This window comes from Tenrec ecaudatus, chromosome 10 (genome assembly GCF_050624435.1).
Source record: "Tenrec ecaudatus isolate mTenEca1 chromosome 10, mTenEca1.hap1, whole genome shotgun sequence".
Classification (NCBI taxonomy): Eukaryota; Metazoa; Chordata; class Mammalia; order Afrosoricida; family Tenrecidae; genus Tenrec; species Tenrec ecaudatus.
The window spans coordinates 141960704-141981829 of NC_134539.1; positions in this window are offsets into that span (position 1 = coordinate 141960704).

Genomic DNA, 21126 nt, shown 5'->3' on the forward strand with positions numbered 1-21126 from the left:
GCTGTGTTTTGTTTAAGCGAAGTGCACCAAGACCAACATTGTTTTTCATTTTAATAACCGAAACTCTCAGGAAATGGGAGTCTTTCTCACCGGGAAAAAGAAAACCTGAAAGGGTGCCAGGCTCCTGGACCCCTCTCCACCGACCCTGATGTCTCCAGAGAAGAAATACGTGCCTTTATAGATGGGCAGCATGGTTGTGGGTGGTCCACAAACCCACCCAGCAGGACCATGGAAAAGGCCTGATGACAGGTTCCTGTTAGGAACCGTCACGAGAACCCTGTGGAGCAGTTGACACGGGGTGTCGCCACAAGGTAGAACAAATCATAGCAATTAATACCAAGGTAGTGTATGTCCTATGGAGCCCTGGTGGTGTAGTGGTTAGGTGTTGGGCGGCGATCTGCATGGTCAGCCGTTCAAAACCACCAGCAGCTCTGTGGAGAAAGACTGGGCTGTCTAGCCCTGTAAGTAGTTACAGTCTCGGAAACCCCGGGTCACTGAGACTCAGCCTGACTTGATGGCAGTGAGGTCAAGTGTATGGTGTTGGTTTGAACTCAACCCTGCATGACAACTGCCCCTCATGTTTCCAAGGGAGCCTGCTGGCAGAGTGTTTACGTGCTCAACTGCTAACCACTAGATCCGCCAGTTTGAAACTACCAGCTGCTCCTTGGGAGAAAAAAACGGGGCTTTTTACAGTCTGGCCTGTAGGGTCACTGTGAGTTGGAGTCTACTCAATAGCAGTGCATTTGGTTGGGTCCTTTTTTATTAGTGGGCGCAGATCACCTGATCGTTCTCCCAGGAAACAGCGAACAAGCTGAAACAGCTGACCTATGATTAGGAGCCAAGCATTGATCAGGTGCATCCCCAGGGCTCTGCGGGACGAGGGGAGCAGGGTGCGTGTAGCATCGGCAATTGGGTAAGTGGTCTGCTGCTAACGAAGGTCGGTGGTCTGAGCCAACCAGCCACTCTGCAGGCCAAGCTGTGGCAATCTGATTCACACACATGACAACCCAGGAAGCCCTGTTGGGGGCAGGCCTCTCGGGTAGGGTCGCTGTGAGTCGGAATTGACTAGCTGGCGCTGGGCTTCATTTTCTCACCCAGATAAGATATAAATACTCCCCCTCCCCCACTCCAGGGGAACAAACAAACGTGGGTGAAGGGAGACAGCGGATGGTGTAAGATATAAAAATAATAATTTTAAATTTATCAAGTGTTCGAGTGGGGGAGGGAGTAAAAAAAAGAGGAACTGATACCAAGGGCTCAAGTAGAAAGAAAATGTTTCCAAAAGGATGGTGGCAAGAAATGTACAGATGTGCTTGATACAATTGATGTATGGATTGTTATAAGATTTTTAAAAAGAGACTTGATTAGCGAAAAGCCGTGTCGAGTCCGACCAGTAGTCCAAGCGCTATGCACTGAACAGCTTCTCGCGCGTGTTTTCATGCCCTTGACCCAGGAAGGTTACCAACTGTAACTTTGTAGATTGGCCCTCAAATAGCCTTGGTTGCTGTTTCCCAGGGTTGGGGGCTGTGGTTTTAGGTGGAGGTGCCAGCAGGGGTGCTGTGCGCCGCCCCCATCACATGCCCCAGGGGCTGCAGTGATGAGTTCATTGAGGGACGTCTGCCCAACTTCCCCACGAGGAAGGTGTTAGTATTTCGTTCTTCATCAAACTTGTACGCTCCGCTTGCAGCATCTGCTGCTGCTCTTGGGCCGGGTGGATGATTGCTACGAAGCTTGTGCAACACTGGCTTCCTGGTTTTCTCATTCTTTCAACGATTGGCATTTTGCCGTAAGGAAAAACCACCTCTCCTTGTTCATTACTTAATACAGCCTCGTGGATTTTATTTTATTCCATGGTGATCAGCTAGGACTAGCATTTTGAGGCTCTTACTGTCCCAGATTTGGCCCCTGGGCGCCCTTCAAACTGAGGTGGCCCCATTTTTCTCTGAGCACTTCCAGGCACAAGATGCTCCTGGCTCGCCGAGTGCTAGCTCCGCCTTAGCTTGAAGTGGCCTTTCTTCCCAGCGGCCTGGCTCCCTTTGGTGCCGAGGGATGTGTCGAAACCAGCAACAGGACACGGTGTGTTCTGATTGTTATCAGTCCCTGCTGGCAGGCGTTCTGAGTAACTGAGAATCTATGTGTAGCCACATAGGCTCATGTGCAGCCACACTCCCCCATCTATTGAGACCAGTGAGTCCGGATCAGTTCTTCGACTTCCAGTCTCACAAAGTCTGTTCTAGTTGTTTTGTTTTGTTTCTGTAGCTGGGGCTCCACACACCTCAATCAATGGTTTGCTCTATTGATCAGCCCTCGCATCATCAGCCTGCTTGTACCACCCCACCCCCATATTTCTAAAATCGCATGGAGGCCTTTTTCACCCTTTGAACTCGGACAACCCACAGGGAGACGCCTGCGTGAACCCCTGTCTTGCCTACCCCCACCTCCCAGGTTTTTAAAGGAAGGGTTGAAAGAATGAGCGTCCACCTTGGAGAGCTGAAAATGAGCTAAAATGTGGTAAAAGTATGTGCCTCGGATGATAGCCGAGTTGGCTTATACTCGAGTGTTTTTCTTGCGAAACGAGGCTGACTGAATAATGCTAGGTTTAAATGGCCATCTCCGAGCCTTCCTTTGGCATCCTTGACGAGTTTCACAGCGACAGGAGGAGTTTTTATCCCGTCTTCCTGGCACCTGGTTCAAAGTGGGTTCCCTCCACTCCCTCCTAGCTCTCGGCGCCCAGGCCCCGCTGAACCCGGTAAGGGACTGGGCATCGTTGTACAGCCTTGGTGCCGCTACTGTAGGACAGAATAATTCAACGTGTTCAAGGTGTATGGAAGTGGGCTTTGGTGCCACTCCACAAAGATATGTGTTCCGGATGGACTGCGGATCTGACGCTGCACCGGCTAGCTCGACAGTCTTCATGCTGGGCAGGGGCCGAGTTGGGCTGGGCCAGAGCTCCAGGTGGGAAACTGCTCCGGGAATCGTGTGCTTTAGATGTGAGTGTGCAGCAGTGTGGCAGGACTGTCCCTGGCTAATATTAGCCTGGCCAAGGGGAGCCATTCAGTGTTGTCTGAGGCAGGAGAGAGTTATTATTATGAGACAGGTGGACCGGCACTCTTGGCATAAAACCACATGCCTGCAGGTGGTGGGTTCACCCCGGGCAGAGTGATGCCGCTCACAGCTTTGCAGGGTTTACCCCCTGCTTGTACTGGCAGTTTGTGCTTTGCAACACATCGACAGCCCTGCGTGGAAATTCATGTTCTCTTGGACTCTGGTTGAAAAGTTACTGGGAAAAGAAAACTCTAACATCCTTGCAGCATGTGACTGCCCTAGAGTTGGTTCCTATCCTTTCTGAATGCATAGTCCAAGTCCACCCTTTGCTGTCAAGTCCAGTCACCTCCTGGGATCTCTGTGGGAGCGGGTAGAAGTGCCTGGGGGTTTCCAAGACTCTTCATCTTTACAGAGGCAGCTGCGCTCTTCCTCCTCCTGCAGAGCGGCTGGTGGGTTAGAACCCAGGCCTTTCAGGACTCCTCCCCCGTCAGCGACATTCATCGTGGGGACATGATGTGTGGCTTCGACAGATGAGCTTCGGACAAACGGCTGCTTTCACTGCTCACAAAGACCTGTTCTTCCGACTGTGGCTGCAGCTGCCTGTCTCAGAGTCCCGCCGCAGCGAGGCCGTGGCAGATTTTTACTCGCTGCTCTGTTGGGCCTGCAGATGGTGATTTGGGAACCTCGGCCACACGGTGAAAGAAGAGTTGGTGGTGGGTTTCCCAAGTGAAAACCCAGAAGACGGACATCCCTGCGCGGCTGCCTCATTTTCCCCCGTTTCTGAATCCAAGGTCGGATGTCTGTCTGTTGACGGTGGCTGGGGGGGAACACTGCATGAAACTTCTGGACAAATGGCCACGCTGCTTCCTCACTGGAGGTGAGGGGCTGACTGACCAGGGCGCAGTGGGCTGCAGGAGTGGGTCACCGTGAGGGCGTACCAACACTCACTCAGTCCCCACCTTCCTTGCTCTAGGTTTGGAGAGCTTCACCAAAATTTGAATATCGGTGGCAAGGAGCAAAAAAAACCTGTTGGAGAAACATGCCTGAGCCAACAGGTAGGAGGGAAGCCCTCCTGCGGCAGCCAAGCTCCCCAACCCACCCCGCCCCTACCCTGTGAGCGCCTTTGTCAGCCCATGAGCAGACCAGCTGAGCCCTGGCCAGTGATGGGTGCCCAATTTTGACAGAAGAATTGAATGACCACTTCCTGCCCTGCCCTCACCCCATCGCACGGCCTGCATTTAAAACTGCTTGTGTGCAGGTTTGCGGTTTCCAGAATCAGTGACTCCTGCTGGATGGGGCAAGAAAGCAGAACTGAGAACTCAAGGAGTCTCATGGACACACACCCCAATCCCACCGGACAGAAGTAGAGAGGAGCCCAAAATGGATGGGGTAGGAGTCCTAAAGACTGCAGCACCCAGTCCACCTGCCCGTGTTTGTCTCCAAGGTGCTGCCTTACCTGTTTCAACCCAAGGGACACGGTAGGACTGCTCCCTCAGTCCCGTGGGCCACTGGGTGGGTGTGTTAGTCTAGGTGCTTTAGAGAAACAAATCCACAGAAACTCATATGTATAAGAGAGAGTTTTATATAAAGGGTAAGTGCACATCAAGAAAACATCCCAACCCAGTGCTGCCCAAGCCCACAAGTCCAACATTAACCCATATGTCTGACACCAATCCACAAAGTCCTCCATCTCACAAAACAGACGCAATGATGCTGACTGCAGGAGGAAAGCCAAATCAGTGAATGTGTAAGCATCTCAGCGCTGGCAGGGATCTCCACTTGGCTGCTCCAGCACCCAGGGCTGTATCGGGGTAGATCCATGGCTTCTCCTTGTGGATGTGTTGCAGGAAGTGAGCCTTGCCAGCTGAAGCAGGGAACTGGCTTAGGCAGCTACACCCTGGTCGGACCATCACAAAGTAGGAGACCCGAGAACTCAAAAGGCAAGGCTCACTGAGCCATTTATCCCTCTGCCCTTCAATTAACCCCACATGTGTGTATCAGCCTGGTTGGCACAATAAGTAGGCAAGCACCAAATTGTCAATGCCACCTACAGGAGGCGACCATATCCAGCCCCTGAAGCTTTATTTCTGTGAAAGGGACAAGCAGAGGGAGAGAATGTGAGTGTCCATTCTCACTCCGACAGTTGAGGGCGGTGCGTGTGTGTGTGTGTGTGTGTGTCCCCACTGCTGCGTTTGAGGGTGGGCAGTTCCCACAGGTTTACGGGCCAGGCAGACGCCCCAAAGGCACCCACCCACGAAAGCATGGTTTCTGTTGTCTCAGCACCTTCAGTTCTTTCTGTTTCGTCTTGAATACTGACTCTGAACGCCATTCATCAAAATAAAAAGCCTCGCTGCCACCGAGTCGATGCTGACTCACAGCAGCCCTATAGGACAGGGTAGAGCTGCCCCTGGGAGTTTCCGAGACTGGAACTCTTTACCGGAGTACAGCGTCCCATCCCAACCCCCACCTCCGGGGCAGCTGGTGGTTTCGAACTGCTGACTTTGCACTTAGCAGCCCCACATGTAACCACGATGCCACCAGGGCTCCTCCTTGGACACTACTAGTGTTTTCTTAATCTCTTAAAATTATTTACAGCTTTAGCTTCAATTCCTTTTTAAAGGAGACTATATATAGTATAAGTAGGATCAAGGAAACTACCATAAATATAGTGGCATAAACAGCATTTTTTTTTTTTAGACACAATGAAAGCAGACTAAGATCCTGCGTTCTAGCTGGGCAGCATTGCCTGTGAAAGGCTTCCACAGGAGGCCGGGAGACACAGCAGCTAGCCAAGCACGGTCCATCGGTTGAGGTGAGGCCAACAACAGACACGTAAGCCTCCTGTCGGGGGCCCAGAATAGCACAAGCGGGGAGGAGGGGCAGGTGCCCTCTGAAGTGGAGGCGACGGAGAAAGGTCTCTGGGAGCAGGTGCCATCCTGCATGGGACATCGGTGGGAAGAGCATTCCAGGTGGAAAGGGCAGCCAGGCCTCAGCCCTGAGGGGTGAGCTTGTGGTCCCCAGCATTTCCACCTGGCAGCACTGCACATATCAGTTCACGGCCCCGCACCCCACTCTGATTGTGCCCCAGGGATTATATAGCCCGGATGGGATAAGGAGTACCAGGACCTGTTTCCAGGCCTGGATGCTTCCAGGCACCGTAGACCCGGAGGAAACTGCCGCTAGCCCAACTCACAAGCGTCAGTTTTCTAAACGAGGCACGCTGTTAGGCTGTGATCTGAAGCATAACGGGCCAGCAGAGGGGATCTCCCCAGGAAGGAGAGCAGCTGGTGAGCCTGAATGAGGATCAGAAATTGGCTGGTGAGCACAGCACCAGAGGCCAGGGAGCTGGGTCGAACCAAGAGATGTTCCCGTCAAGCCAGCCGACCTGAGATGCCTGATCCACACCCACCCACAATGCAGCCACTGACAGGGGTGCTGTAGGAACACTGACTTCATGTGTCTAGACCTCATTCTCTTTTTAACGTTTCTCGGGAGAAAAATGTAAGTTAAAATCCAAAATCATGAAAGAGACTAGAATTAGTAGTCTGATGGAGACTGGCAGAACCCTTAAGCCTATGATTCGGAGACACTTCAAAACCAGGAACTAACCTCTCCCTGCGCCAGGGATCGCCGCTGAACAAGACAGGCCAAGAAAAAGCAATACTGCCCATAAGGAAGTGCTTCCCAGAACAATGGCCCACACCAGACCAGAAGGGCAGCGTCCGTCCCCAGGAGAGAACTCCGACGTCAGGAAGGACAGGAGCAGCGCAGGAAAAGCCAGGCAGGAAGGAGAAACGTGCTGGTCGTGGAAGGGCTGGCTCAGCGCCACAAGAGAATGCCCAACCTACAGAATGGAAAAAGAATTGGCCCCATAAACTTTCACCTGAGCTGTGACGTGCAGAGGAGGCAAAAGACTGGAGGAGGAATGTTCCAGGGCATAAGCAATCACAACACGGCAGACTTAATCTCTAGTTAACAGAGTCGGTACCAGGGGCTCGAGTAGAAAGAAAATGCTTTGAGAATGATTATGGCAACAAATGCACAATTGTGCTTGACACAATGGATGGATGGATGGATTGTGATAAGAGGTGTACTGTGGGGGGAGGGCTGCCCCCACAACTAACCACGGGTTCGATAGGTGCAATTGTATGGTTAATATATATGAAGATTGTAGTAAAGTCATAGTAAAAGAGAGATTGACATAATGGAGTCCGACACATTTCATGGTAGCATGCTCACCTCAGCCCTGCTTGGTGGTCCATGTGGAGAGGGGGGCGGGGGAGGAGAACAAGAGGAATGGGAACAGGAGAGTGAGGACGGAAGCCAAGAGGGAAACCCAAGAGAGCTCTTTATTGCTAACCCAGACCTATATACCTTGGGGGGGGGGAGCATGCAAGCCCACTAACTACAGGTAAAAACATACGTCAATGGAAGGGGTTGTACTATAGGTTAATAAGCAATGAGAGGGGGACAATATAGGGATATATATATGCAATAGGAAGAGAAGGAATTGGGAGTACACATGAGACAAGATGGGCAGATCCTAGATTCTGGATGGCAGCCTAACTTTGGATGTCACTGAGCAGGTTTGACCTGTTCTCTGGATCTCCATAGAAACCATTATCAGTAGGGTATAAACCCCACCTACAGAAACCAAGCTAATGGTCCCAAGGCTTTAGGGTGAAGTAGCCCATTGTCCTTAACATCAGGGAGCGGGGCCTGTGGTGGGCCCAGACAGTAGTCTGGCAACTGACAGATGAGGAAATCTGAAGTTGAAGGAGGTGACCAGCTACCAAGGTCGTACGGCCAATGTTCACCATAAAGGAATTGTTGTCAGGTACCATGGAGTCTGTTCTGACCCACAGCAGCCTCAGCAGAACAAACCCTGCCCGGCCCTACTGTACCATCCTCACAATCGTTACTGTGTCTGGGCCCGTTGTGGCAGCCCCGATGTCGGTCCAGCTCCTTGAAGGCCTCCTCTCCTTCACTGCCCCTCCCCTTTCCCTAACGGGACGGCCTTCTCCAAGGACGGGTCTCCCTGGACAACATGTCCAAAGCACGTGAGACAAGTCTCGCCATCCTTGCCTTTAAAGATCACTCTGGCAGTGAGCCTGGGATTAAGGAGATTTGACGAAAGAATCCCTGATGTGATACGGGTTTGAACATTCTTACCTCCAACCAACTGGGCCTTGTCCCTGGACAAGGTCATTCCAGCTCCCATGGAAACCCTGCTGCCTGGTGGGGGGTGGGGGAAAGTACTGATTCCCACCCCCTCCGCCCCCAAACTTCCCAAGGAAAAACACCACTGCAGCCATCAAAAAGTAACAGAGCTATGGGAAGCCCATGACATTGGCTACGTCAGTGTCAAACTGGCCATGTTTTATCAAAATAGAACCATGTTCAGTTCACCGCCTACACAGGACCAGCCCAGTTGGCTGATGTGTATGTAGGTATAGCTCTGTATGTATCTATGTCTGTGTGCATGTACATATATGTATGTGTGTGCATGTGAGTATGTGTACATGTAGGGATGTGCAGCAGGTGGAGTGTTGGGTGGGGTGTAGTGATGAAGAGATGGCCTGGATCTTGGCCCCTCCTCTTCTCAAGTGTCTGGGGTCGCCCAGCATGCAGCGGTGCTTTCAGACAGGGCCTGCCTTGGGTCTGATGCTCTGCCTTCGCCATCTTGAAATTCTAGATCACTGGGGCCTCACCTTTTCATCTTGCACTTTCTCTGCTTCCTCCCTCCTTCCTTTGCTTCCTCCTCCTTGTTCTCTGGTCCTTTCTTCCTCCTTTAGAGAAAGGCTGTCTTCTTCAGCTATGTTCCCCTCACTCAAGGAGCCCTTGTGGTGCAGAACTTCCTCACTGGGCTGCTAACAGCGAGGTCAGCTGTTCAAAACCACCTGTGGGAGAAAGACGGGGCTTTCTATTCCCTTAAGGGGTTTCTGCCTCAGAAACTCACACTGGGGTAGACCCGTTCCACTCTGTCCCATAGGGTCACCGAGTCTGAACTGACTCCTTGACATCGATATTTGAGTTTCAAGGCCAGACAGACAGGGTCATCTGAGACCTTCTCCCTGTCCTGAGACCTGAGCTCTTCCTGCCCCGCTCAGCTCCGCCTGCCCTGCAGCCTCAGGCCACCACCCAGCCCTCAGCCATTGTAAGCCCATGCCCCCCCAGGACATGCTGTTTCTGCCTTGGGGCCCTTCATCCCATTTTCCTCTGCCCATGCCATCTCCTTGAGGTCACAGCTCACACATCACCCTCCCAAGACTCGGGCCTGACCTTCCTGGCCAGCGGCAGCCTCCCTCCACAAACTGATGCCCCTGGGTGGCCCGGCTAATGGAGGGATTTGAAGCTTGGTATTTCCAACAAACCAAAGGTGGGGGGCCCACTATAAATGTGATTGTAAAAAGAAACGATTCCGTGGGAAACATTCACAATGAGTGAGCGAGTCCAGAGAGTCTGATGTCAGTTTGGTGAGACAGGACACTGTCTCCAGCCCGTGGACCCAGCATGAGCCAGTGGGGTGTCTGGTTGGTGGCCTGGTAGGTGGCCATGAATCCAGAGGTCCTGCCTTGGCTTGGCTTGGCCAGAACACCCATGCAGGTCTGGTATGAACACCTGGTCAGCTCTGGACCAGAAACCCTGATCAGTTTGGACCAGTACACTGCACTTTCACCTGGAGCCAGGTTCCCAAACTTATTGGACCTACTATCCCCTTGTCAGGGAAAAAAAATAGATGCAACCCCTCCCCACAATGAACGTTTAAACTATAGCTGATGAGCCTGGGTAAAGTGCAGGTATCTGCTTTTGCGAGTGTTCCAGGTCTTTTTAGCGCCCCCAGGAAATTAAAAGAAGCCTTGTGCTGCCCAAGACCTCGGTAGACTGTTAAGAGTACAGATTGCCACTTGAGGGACCGAGGGGCACCTGGCATAAGCCGTGGTCTTCTCCGGTGCCTCCTGAGTGTGAAATTCGGACCATGAGTTCAGAAGACCAAGACCCCTGAAGAAGGGACGCATTTGAATCATGAAGTTGGCAAAGAATAAGGAGCGCTACCGTGGACTGCCAGCAGAACACACAATCGCCCACTTTGGGCAACACCAGTGGGTCAAGGGCCAAAGGCGTTCCTGTTCTTCCCTGCGGGTGCTTGCGTCACACGTCTGTGTCCTCCCCTCTAGAGGAAGAGTCCTCATCAAATATGGCGAGGGCAAACGAGGAGCTGATTCCAACGGCTCAGTAGAAAGTAAATATTTAGAAAATAATGATGGCAACATATGCATAAATATGCTGGATGCAATTGATGTGTGGCTTGTTGTAAGAGCTCCCAATAAAATAATCTTTTAATATAAATAAATACATGATTAGATAAATAAAATATGGTGAGAGTCTTGCTCTGGGCACAAGCTCTCAGGATCTCGGCCCACTGTGCTCCTGAGTCACACCACATTAGGCGGCAGCTTTCTCTTCTTCGGTCTAGGGACCCGGGTTGTGAGCCGTCCAGGTAAGCCTGGCGCAGAGACCCTGGGTTGCTGCTATCGTTCGGTACCCTGCAGTCGGTTCTGGCTCCTAGTGGCCCTGTGCATACAAGAATGAAACATCGCCCGTCCCACGCCAGCGTCGTCACGATCGTTTCGGTGCCTGAGCCCGCCGTGTCAACCATCTTGTCACAGGCCTTCCTCTGCTTTGCTCCCCTTCTGCTTCTTCAGGCAGGATGTCCTTCTCCAGGGGCTGGTCTCTCCTGACAACACAGTGGAGGTATGGAAGATGGAGTCCTCCCGTCCTTGCCTCTAAGGAACATTCTGGCTGTACTTCTTCCAAGACAGATTATTTTTGTTCTTTTGGCGGTCCATCAAGAAAATAAACTCAGGGGATTGGGGGAGCAGGGGAAATGAAGAAAAAAGAAACTCACTGTCATTGAGTCAGAACTGACTCATAGGGACCTTATTGGACAGGGTAGACCTGCCCTGTGGGTTTCCAAGACTGTTAACTTTTTATGGGCATAAAAAGTCATCTTCTCCCAAGGAGAGACTGGTGGTTTTGAACTCCTGACCTTGCAGTTAGCAGCCCAACTCTTAACCACTGTGCCACTAGGGCTCCTTTGGCAGGCCCTGGTACTTTCAACATTATTCACCAGCACCATAATTCAAATGTGTCCATTCTTCTTTGGTCCTTCTTATTCAATGTCCAGCTTTCACATGCAAATGAGGCAGTGGAAAACACCATGGCTCAGGGCAGGCACACCTGTATCTTCAAGGTAACATCCTTGCTTTTCAACACTTTAAAGACGTCTTGTCTAGCTGTGTTATCCAATGCAGTGCATCCTTTGATCTCTTGACTGCTACCTCCATCAGAATGGATTGTAGATCCAAAGGAAGTGAAATCCTTGACCATTTCTATCTTTTCCACATTTATCATGATTCAGTGGTGGGGATGTTGGTTTTCTTGACATTGAATTGCAGTTCATACTGGGGGCTGTAACCCATGCTCTTTATCAGCAAGTGGTTCAGACCCTCTCCGGTTTCCTAAACTAGAGGATGACTGCCATGTCTGCCTCCCTCTGAGTGGGTTTGAACCACTGACCTTTGGTTATCAGCAGAGTACTTAACCACTGTGCCCCCAAGCTCCTCTAGGCACTTCTATTTTAATCTATTTGTTTATTATCTGTCTCCTGCCTCTATACAGCAAGCTCCTTGGGGTCAGCGACTTTGTCTACCTTGTCCAGAGTTGTATCTCCCGTGTCTACAAAGGTGCCTGGCACTTAGTAGTTGCTTGGCACAGAGTGGCCGGGTGAGTGACTAGAATATCACCCCCAGCATTAGGTGTCTGTCAGAGTGAAGAATGCCCAGTTTTGCTTTATTCCAGCAACGTGGGAGCCCGGGGCCAGCAATCCAGGACCCGTAGGTAGGTCCACCCACTTGCTATCAAGACGATTCTGACTCATGTAGCAATTCTATAGGACAGAGCAGCACTGCTCCTTAGGCTTTCCGAGGCTATAAATCTTAATAGGAGCAGATAGCCTCATCTTCTTCCCAAGGAGCAGCAAGTGGATTAGAACTGTTGACCTTGAGGTTAGCAACCCAACACATAACCCAGTGTATCAATTTGCGAGTAAATGGTGTTCCCTAAGTGCTGGATGTGAACCCTAACAAGGCTAGAGCAGGGAATGGGAGCGCAAGGGAGCCCCTAGGAGGGGAGCTAGTTTAAGGTACAGGGGTGATCCTCGGGAAGCCTGTTGACCCGGCCCACAGCACAGAGAGCCTATCAGCATGAAGGAGCCGATTCTTCCTGAATCCTGAAATACCTTCCGCCTCCACTTACACCCAGTCTGTGAACCAAGCCCAGGATCTCGCTTGAGCTTTAAGCTCGTGTTATTTTCCTTGTTGGCCGGTTGACTGCAAGTCCTGGCAAGCCCACATGTGCAGGGTAGACCGGCTCCTGGGGGTGCCAGGTGAGACCTGGTGGAACACTGGGCTGGGTTTTGGAGGTGCCTCTGTGGAGTTCAGTCTACCAATCTTAAAGCTAGTCCTCCAGCCTTTAACCATTTGCATCCGGGATTCCAAGGTGGAAATCCATTTGTCCAAATGCTTCCCAGAGATCAGTGCCCGCTGGAGGATGCTTGGGTGCCTCCAAGTCTCCATTTGTTCCCTGGATCACCTTGGCCAAGCAACTGAATTCTCCTGATGCTCCATTTTCTCAACTGTAAGCAGATCTAAATCATAGAGTACACAGTCCCCGGCTGCCTCTGCACGAACCCCACTGCCTAGGAGTAGATTCTGACCCATAGGGAGCCTAGAGGACCACAGTCGAACTGCCCCAGGGGCTTCCACGTCAAACTCTCGAACCACTGAGCCACCGAGCTCTCTCCATTTGTTGCCATTGGCCCTAATGCAACCCTCCTGTGTACACAGGTCAGCTTGGAGTGCCAGCTCCGTGGACTCGCAGCCTTACAAGACTCATTTGATTAAGACACATGGCTCTCACTACACGTGAGGTCTTTTGCATATCTCAGGACACATTGCTGACGAGTCCTTGGGCAGTTTTTGCTGGGAGAGAATAAACATTTTATTGAGTGATCCTTGCTGAGATTTAGGATGGATAGCGCTAATCTCCATTTTCTGTTTGGTTCCCAGGAGCAGTGCATTGGCGGGAGGACCGCCAAGCTTTCGATGAACAGCAGCTGTTTGCCTCCAGTCCGGCCGGCTTTTGCTCGAGGCCCGTACACACCATAGTTGTGCTTCTGCATTCTGACTCAGCAGAGCAGAACAACTGCTCCGGCTTTTTAAGCTGCAATCTTTTTTTTTTTTTTTTAAATAAACCATTGTATTGGGAGCTCGTATATAGCTCCATCCATCCGTTGTGTCAAGTACGTTTTACCTGTTGTGATGGGGCAGGTCCGCAGGTCTTTGCTCTCTCGGGGCTGCTACACAGAGAGCCGTTCCCAAGGCTGCGAATCCTCGAAGAGGCAGGCTGCCTCCTCTCGCTCCCATGGGACGTCTGATGGGTTCAAACTCCTCACCTTTCCATTAGCGTTTGAGCACTTCAGCCACGGTGCCACCGGGGCCCCTTAACAGAGGAATAGGCAAGTCAACACTTGGTGCCATGATAAAATGTGTGTGTGTGTGTGTGTGTGTGTGTCCCCAAGATTGTAACTAGCCTGCCTATTGTGGAAATGACAAATATTGAAAAATGTAAGCTTGATTCAGATGAATAGGTATCCTCTCCTGCAAAACGATGAGTTTTCCCTTCTTGTTACAAACTCAGTTTGAAAGTTTGAATTGTTTTTGACATTAGAAATACATGGTTTCAATAAACCTAAAAAAATCCCAGAGAAAATCGGTGATCTTCATGAGGGTGATTTTCAGTGGTGGTTGCAGGTTGTAGCTGTCAGTCTTGAGCAAGGGTGAGAGAGAGAGAGAGAGAGAGAGAGAGAGAGAGAGAGAGAGAGAGAGAGAGAGAGAGAGAATGAATTCAGAACTGATCTCCAAAGAAGCAGGGGCAGGAGGGCTTGATGGCAGCCAGGGGACAGAGATGGCAGAAGGGGTGTCTGAAGAAGCCGTGGGAGGATGCACGTGGTTGTCATCGGGTAATAGAACTGTGTTGGTTCTCTCGCTATTTTCTGCAGTTTTGACTTCGATCAGAACATGGTCTTTTGTTAACGGAGGAGTGGGAGGGAATGGCTGGCTGGCATGGGTTTATGTCCTCGGCTGCTGCCCGAAAGGCTGGAGGTTTGAGTCCCCCCAGAGGTGGCTCAGAAGAAAGGCCTGGTTATCTGCTTCTGAAGAGTCAGCCACGGAAACCCCGCGGGGCGCAGTTCTCCTCTGCACTTGTGAGGCCTCCGGGTGTCTGCGTGCGTGCCTGGTCGCCTTCATGACCGCTGCTCTGCAGGTTTTTCTGTTGACTAGTTTCACCAACAGGGTAATCGCCCAGCGGCAATGCTTTGCTGTGATTTTTGCAGAGTTGTCCTGAGTCGGCTCCAGGACAGCCAACAACGAGGTGCCTGAGGCAGATTGAGGGTCTTGTATCTGTTAGGTAGCTAGATGCAGGGGGGGGGGGGGAAGTTGTCCCTCCCATGCCTGGAAGGACCTCCATAGAGGAGGTTGGAAAATCAGGCAACCATTGAACAGCTATGAAGACCCCAAATTGAGCGTGCACAGGCACAAGACCCAGGTAAAATCAATTATCTTAGACACACCCACCTTAGGTGGATCACACAGGTATAACTCAGCCAATGGGGTCAACTAATCCCATCCACCACCCCTCCCCAACCAGAGTTGTGAAATATCCTGGCTGAGGGAAGGCCTCGCTCTTGGACCCTGCTCCGGTCAAAGGCAGGGGGAGGGGGAGGGTCTCCCTCCCCTCCGCACCCCCCAAGTTCAGCACGTGTGGGTGCTCTTTTCCACGTGGTTGTTCATGTCCAGTTGTGGGCCCCAGCGTGGCTTCTGCACCGCTTAGCACGCTTTCCAGAAACAGAGTGTACCCTTTTGAGACTAAACCCCTGAAACTTGTCCTTCATGCAAACTGACTGGGATCTCACAAGGCGCTTTGGTGTGAATTCTTCCAGCATTCGAAGCTCAGACGGAGCTATCACCCAGTCTACGTCGGTTACAGAAACCTAGCACGTGCTGAGGCGGGACGCGGAGGCAGCGGCCTGGAGAGAAGAGGCCGGATCTCCAGCCTCAGGAACTGCCTCCAGTCCTCGGCCCTTGCCATCCGCGGAGGAATAGGGCTCTGCTGCAGCCTTAGTTCTACCCGGGGACTCTGCCCTCTGGCCACACATGATTGGACAGGGCTGAGCATGTGACACAAGCTAAGCCAATCACAGTTGCCGAACGGGCAATGGCTCTGTGTGAACTCAGCAGCAATCTACCACCGGGCAGACTGCAGAGTCAGCTGTGTGAGACCCAGGGCCAGAGCACTGGGGGAGTTTAAACAAAAGCCCCCCCCCGCATCCCCCCCCAGTGGAAAAAGTGGGCATTCAAGGGCCAGCGGAGTAGTCACCTGGAAACAAAACTTGTCAGAGAGAAATAGGGTTAGACGTCCGGGGTTCTGGAAGCCATGCGGAAGACCTGGTCTGTTTTCTCTTCCAATGGGAACCTGTTGTAGGCTTGTCAGTGATCGGCCCTATACTTAAAAATGAAAACCCCCAAATCTCTCACTGCTGGTGACTATATGGTAGGGATGTGAAAGAGTGGAGGTGAATTAGTATTGGCTAGAGAAAAGGAGAGAGAGGAATCCGATATGCAGATTTTGACAGGTCTCCCTGATGGAGGGGGGTCGACAGGGAAAGGGAGAGCTGAGGAGTAAATGGTCAGTATTGGAATTGAGCCCTGGGATGGATGGTGGGTGGTTACAGAGATAGAGAAGACAAGAAGATGGGGGGTAGGGGGTAGTCTTGATGAACCCAATAAAAATGGAGACGTCAAGAAGGCAATGGGAACGTGTGTTGGCATTAGGGAGGCAGGGCTGGCTGGCTCTGGATATCGGAAATGTGGGTGACATCAACACGCAGCTGATAGCTGCAGCCACCAGCCCAGGGAAGACCAAAGGCCAGCTGGTAAGCTCCAGAGGAGAAGGTCTTGCAACAAGGTAGGGTCCCCAACATCCAGGAGACTCCAAGGGGAAGGAGCCTCAAATGAGGGCAGAAAAGGGAACCCAGGAACCCAGTGTGTCCCGCTGAGCAGAGCCGTCCCTCCGATCTGGTCACTGGTGTTACTGATGACCTTGATGCGAACAGTCTGATCAGGAAGTCATGTTGGGGTGGGCCAGTGTGACAACCACAGGAGCCCTGGTGGCACCGTGGTTACCCATTGGGCAGTGATTCAAAACGTCGGCAGTTCAAATCCACTAGCTCTACGGGATAAAGACAGGGCTTTCCACTCCCACTGAGAGTTACAGGGGCAGTTCAGTCCTATAGGGTCGCTGACAGTTGGCATGGACTCAGTGGCGGTGAGTTGGTTTGGGCTGGTGTGACAACCAATCCCCTGCCTCCGCCTGATTTGGAACCTGGATTGAAGAATGGCTGCAGAGCTCATTTGGGGGCCAGCTGGGGAAATCGGAACATGGACTTTATGTTAGACGGTAAAGTATGAATGTTCAATATCTCGTGTGCCCAGGGTTATATCACAGTGTATCCTGGTTTTCAGGAAAGCTGCTTTCCAACATTAGGGGTGAGATAGCAGAATGCCCGCAAGAGTCAGCAACAACGCACACTTTTTAAGGCGAGGGCGCTTTGAATCCCACTCTCTTTCTACTCTCTTTTCCCATGGCCTTTTGGAAGCCCCCACCCCCATACTTGCAGAGAGATGAGAGAGAGTAAGCAAATGTGGCAAGATGTTCACTGCAAAGTCTAGGCCAAGGGCATTCATTTAATTATTTTTTCCCCCAACTTTTCTGTGAGCTTTCTTTCTTCCTAAACAAACAAGTTTTGGAGAGAGATTAGAAATGGGACAAAGCAGACGTGCCTGGGGTGGAGGCAGCCGGCCTCCAGGAAGGGAAGAGGAAGGCAGTGCCCAGAGGTTTGTACATTCATAAAACGAGGGGGTTGGGCCTGTTCCCGAGGAACACGCCAGTTGTGTGGTGTAAGGAGGTGAGAGGTGCAGGGCAGAGTCCCCAGAAGACACGGCACAGGCCCCAGCAGGGAGGCCGGCCTTTGGACCCAGGGGCACTGCCTGGCCACCTTTCAGGCCTGTGACTAGGTGGTGGGCAGTCCTGTCTGCGCACGCCTCTAGTCTCTAGTAGGATCTATCCGAAACCCTCAGCTGCCAGCGTGGGGAGAGGTGGTGGGAGGCTGAAGGAGAGAAGAGCCAGGCTCGGCCCAAAGCCAAACTTGCTACCAAACGCTGACTCATAGCGACCACCTGTAGGCTTCAATGGGAGTAGAAAGTCCGGCTTCCTCCTGCCAAGCTGCTGGTGGTTTCAAACTGCTGACCATTCAGATCGCAGCCCAACGTTTAACCACTACACCACCAGGGCTCGCAGGGCAAGGAGAAAATGGTGAAAGTTATTGTTGAAGAGCTGGATGGAGCATGAGTTGCCTTAGGGGAGGAGTGTGCCTTGCCCTCACTCCACCCCCGCCCCCGCCCCCGCAGACTCAGTCTCTTCCGGTGTGACCTGAGCTAGGAATTGAGCTAGAGGGCTTCAAAGGGCCCAGAACACTCTGCACCAGTACACGCCAGGCCTGTATGGATTGAAGGAGAGCGCTGGCCAAGGGCAGGGCCTCAGGTTGTTCAGGAGGATTATGCAGGCCTAGTGGAAAGCAGACCCACTTGCTTTAAGAGATTGCCCACTGAGAGCTAAAAGCCATAGATGCAGGGGGACCCTTGAAAGACAAGCTGCTTTCCTGCTTCAGGGCACCCTGTTGGGGCTGGGGGTGGCCCTGGAGAAGTCTCCCCGGCTCTGGCGGCCTCACTGGGCGAGCAGGAGGCCAGGCTCCTTTGATGGTAATTCTCCTCTCCAGGTTGGCGCTGAAGCTCACATCACACAGTGTGAAACAAAACGGCACGTTAATGTGATTAACACTGAATAAACCTCTCTCTCTGCGTGTGAACAAATATAGCTCGAAGTGGGTTCCGGAATTTTAAAATATCTATTATTAAAGACAGCCCGCAGGCCTGCAGGGAGGGGCATCTGATGACAAGTCAGAGCTGCTGCCACAGTCTCATATTTCCACAGTCCTTTCCTGGGCAAAGGGCGTTTGCAGAGTCTGTACCCCTACCCTGCCAGGGTCCCTCGGGGGGAATTGGCACGGAGACCCCATTTTGTAGATGAAGAAACTCCAAGGGCTCCTATCATGGAGGGCAGCGACTGCCTGAGTCATCCTGCAGCCCTGGTGACTGGCAGAGTGCCAGGGATGGGGGCAGGGGACAGGAAACAGGTGGGGGTGGGGGAGCATGGTGCTCCTCAGGCCCTGAGAGGCAGCTCAGGGAACCAGGAATGCTATCCTGTAGCAGTCGCTTCCCGAGGGCTCCCTGTCTTAATCTGGAGCACAGCCAGGAGAGGTCGGTATTAAAAGCCATTGCCTTTGGGTCTAATCTAACTCATAGCCACCTAAAGATGGGGTGGAATTGCCCCAGGGGATGTCTAAGGCTGTGAGCTTTACAGGAGGATCGCTGGTGGGACAGTGGTTACCCTGAACTGCTCACAGCAAGGTCAGCAGTTCGAACTCAGCAGTTGCTCCACAGGAGAAAGATGAGGCTGTCTGCTCATGTAAAGATTTCATGTCTCAAAAAAAAAGGGGGGGGTTGTTTTGTTTTAATCATTTTATTAGGGGCTCATACAACTCTTATAATAATCCATACATACATCAATTGTGTAAAGCACACTTATACATTCATTGCCCTCATCATTCTCAAAACATTTGCTCTTCACATAAGCCCCTGGCATCAGCTCCTCATTTTCCCCCCTCCCTCCCCGCTTCCCCCTCCCTCATGAAGCCTTGATAATTTATAAATTATTATTTTGTCATATCTTGCACAGGTGAGAAATGTTGAGTTGGCGGGTGTTTGGTTACATTTTGGAGCCCGGGTGGCATCGTGGGTTGTGAGTTGGGCTGCTGACCTCAAGGACAATGAAGGTCAACAGTTCAAACCCACCAGCCACTCCAAGGGAGAAAGAGGCAGCTTTCTGCTCCTATGAAGAGTCGCAGTCTTGGAAACACAAAAGGGACCGTGGTACTCGACCCTGCAGGGTCTTTGACAGTCAGAATTGCCTGGGTGGCAGTTGAGTTTGGTTTGGGTATTTTGTTGTTGTTGTTGTTGTTGTTCTGAGGTTGCTCTGCGTAGACTTGAACTGCCATATTGTCAGTTAGCAGCTATGAGCATTAACCATTTGAGCCACTTGAGGACTCTAGGGTTGTTGTTGTTTTAATCATTTTATTGGGGGCTCATACAACTCTTATCACAATTCATCCATCCATTGTGTCAAGCACATTTGCACATTTGTTGCCATCATCATTCTCAAAACATTTGCTTTCTACTTGAGCCCTTAGTATCAGCTCCTCATTTTTCTCCCTCCCTCCCCACTACCCCCTCTCTCATGAACCCTTGATAATTTATAAATTGTTATTATTTTGTCTTATCTTACACTGTCAGACGTCTCATTTCACCCACTTTTCTGTTGTCCATCCCCCAGGGAGGAGGTTATATGTAGATCCTTGTAATTGGTTCCCCCTTTCTACCCCACCTTCCCTTCACCCTCCAGGTATCGCCACTCTCACCACTGGTCCTGAAGGGTTCATCTGTCCTGAATTTCCTGTGTTTCCAGTTCCTATCTGTACCAGTGTACATCCTCTGGTCTAGCCAGATTTGTAAGGTAGAATTGGGATCATGATATTGGGGGGAGGAAGCATTAAAGAATTAGAGGAAAGTTTTATGTTTCATTGTTGCTACACTGCACCCTGACTGGCTCCTCTCCTCCCCGAGACTCTTCTGTAAGGCGATGTCCAGTTGCCTACAGATGGGCTTTGGGTCTCCACTCTATACTCCCCCTCATTTACAGTGATATGATTTTTTGTTCTTTGATGCCTTTATCTGATCCAATTGACACCTCATGATCACACAAGGTGGTGTGCGTCTTCCATGTGGGCTTTGTTACTTCTGAGCTAGATGGCTGCTTGCTTACCTTCAAGCCTGTAAGACCCCAGACGCTATATCCTTTGGTAGTCGGGCACCATCAGCTTTCTTCACCACATTTGCTTATGCACACATTTGTCTTCAGAGATTGTGTCAGGAAGGTGTGCATCATGGAATGCCAATTTAATAGAACAAAGTGTTCTTGCATTGAGGGAGTACTTGAGTGGAGGTCCAAAGTCCATCTGCTGCCTTAATACTAAACCTATAAATATATGCCTGTAGATGTATTTCCCCACCATCCTATATAAATATATTTACATATGTGCATGCCTGTGTTTAGACCTCTATAAATACCCTTTGCCTCCTAGTTCTTTCCTCTATTTCTTTTACTTTCCTCTTGTCCAACTGTCATGCTCAGCCTTCATTTGGGTTTGAGTAATTTATCTCAGTTGGTTTGGGTTTTTATATTAAAAGTATAAAGAAAAGGCCTGTTCTCAGGTTGGTGATGCCATCCTGGGAGTCTCGGGGCCACCTCACACCCCAGCACCAGAAAGAACACCGCCACCACTACCACCACCGCCACCCCACCCCAAAGATGTCGGTCAGCTGATGGACAGATAAATGAATGAATGAGAATGTAAATTTCTATCTGGTGGGCCTCTAACTCTTTCAAACTGAAGAATCCCCCCAGAGCTCAACTGAGGCTCCAACTCCTTAAGCCAAAATAACAAAACATTCGAGAATCCCAGGCCACGCCCGACCTGCAGCTCTTCCTGTGCCAAGGTCAGAGTCAGCTTTGACTGTTGTCCTCCATTCATCTGGCAAACCCTGGAACATACAATTGATTGGCACATAAAGCTGATTGGCAGGCAGGGGTGACAAGGTGGCAGGGACAGGGAAAATCAGAAAGCGCTCTGGGCCACTCCCTGACCAGTCTTGCTCTGCTGGGCTCGGTTCCCTGAGCTCCCGGGTGTGGGGTCAGTCCACTGGGCACTAAGATCAGACGGACAGC